At 36.9% G+C, this 1,464-nt stretch overlaps 1 protein-coding gene across 5 annotated transcripts in view; it reads left to right on the forward strand.

Moving 5' to 3' along the window:
• The window catches only part of LOC108749711 (protein Fe65 homolog), a 185,912-nt gene that overhangs the window by 24,817 nt on the left and 159,631 nt on the right, over nt 1-1,464 (forward strand). The gene's annotated exons all lie outside the window — the stretch shown is intronic.

The following is a 1,464-nucleotide window of genomic DNA, read 5'->3' on the forward strand; positions in this document are numbered from 1 at the left end:
TACTATAAATTATAATAATTTCAAATATTAATATATCATAATATAAATATTAATATAATAGTAAAATAAAAAATTAAATATGATAATTTAAATACCTATTGATATAATAGTAAAAGATCAAGATGTGTGTGTATTATAGCAAATAAAATGAACATTTTTATTCAATAAATCAATGAAAGTTGCAAGGAAAATTCCAGCACTATGCAATTGCAATTGTAATGAATACAACTATTTTACTAAATTTAATATTTATGTACTAATATTAACTAAAAAATATATTAGGAAAAAATTAAAGATTTTCAAACAGTGTGTGACTATCAGTAATAGCATTGACCATATATTTGAAAGGTTGAAACAAATATAAAAATATCGTTGCCTCAAAAAAAATTACTCTAAATTGTCGTTAAATACTTGTTGGTACTTGTAACCTTTTGTCTTTCAGTGTAAATATTTTTACAAAAATTTTTATTGTTGTGTATTTTCTTTTCTAACATCACAATCTAAGACAATAGTAACAAGTAAACAGCCTTATTTGATTGTAACTTTTTTAAATAAATCATAATAAATCCTTGCACTCTATTAAGTCATAAAATTAAAATTCAAATTACGAAAATAATTAGGTACAATTATGACGAAAGAGATTTTCTAAATATTCTCGAGAGCTAACGACTTTAAGTGACCGCGCGTGTATATTCGCGTTGTAAATTTATGACACCGTAATGAACTTCGTCATAGTTTCCTCTCAATGAGACCTGTCTCTTCAGACAGCAACGAGAGTCGCGAGGTTGTAACGAAACCTGCGGGAAACTCCGAGTTTCGACCGGCAGGTTCGAGTGGCCAAACGAACATTTGCAGCTACTTTCCGCACGAAAACACTCGACCACCGCCGTGCAGTATGTACCCTTCACGTGGCGAATCCTCCTACGCGAGGATGAGTCTCGAGGACTCTTCTTCGTCGCTTCTACCGGGTGCGCATGAAACACGTAATGTCGCAAATGTGTACCGCCCGGCGCGGCGGCGTCGTGTGTACGCGACGCCGAACACGGGAAACCACTCAGGCCAGCCCGTTTGGGGTACGTTTGTAGAGACGACCTACTCGTATCTCTCTTCCTCTCTTGCTCCCCCCCCCTCCCTCTTCTTTCTGTCTTCCTGTCTTCCGGATGTGCTTGGATTCGTGTGTGCAGCTTGACGACGGAGAATTGAAATAAAAGAGAACTTCTCTTCCTTGAATTTGCACCGTCGAGCATCCCTCGTTTTGTCCCTTTGACTCCGGTGTAACCGAACATCAGGGGACATCTTCGTAGACCCTTTCCCTGCTTTCCCAGCGTATGAAATTGGAGGACAATGTGTTGCGCGTGAAATATATCACTATCAGACACAAAAGTTTCCTTGAGATGATATTATTCTTCCTTATGTCAGCTGTAATTTTTATTCGCGAATAAATCTCGACGATTACGTCTCTCT

Source organism: Trachymyrmex septentrionalis, unplaced genomic scaffold (genome assembly GCF_001594115.1).
Source record: "Trachymyrmex septentrionalis isolate Tsep2-gDNA-1 unplaced genomic scaffold, Tsep1.0 scaffold31, whole genome shotgun sequence".
NCBI classification, from domain to species: Eukaryota; Metazoa; Arthropoda; class Insecta; order Hymenoptera; family Formicidae; genus Trachymyrmex; species Trachymyrmex septentrionalis.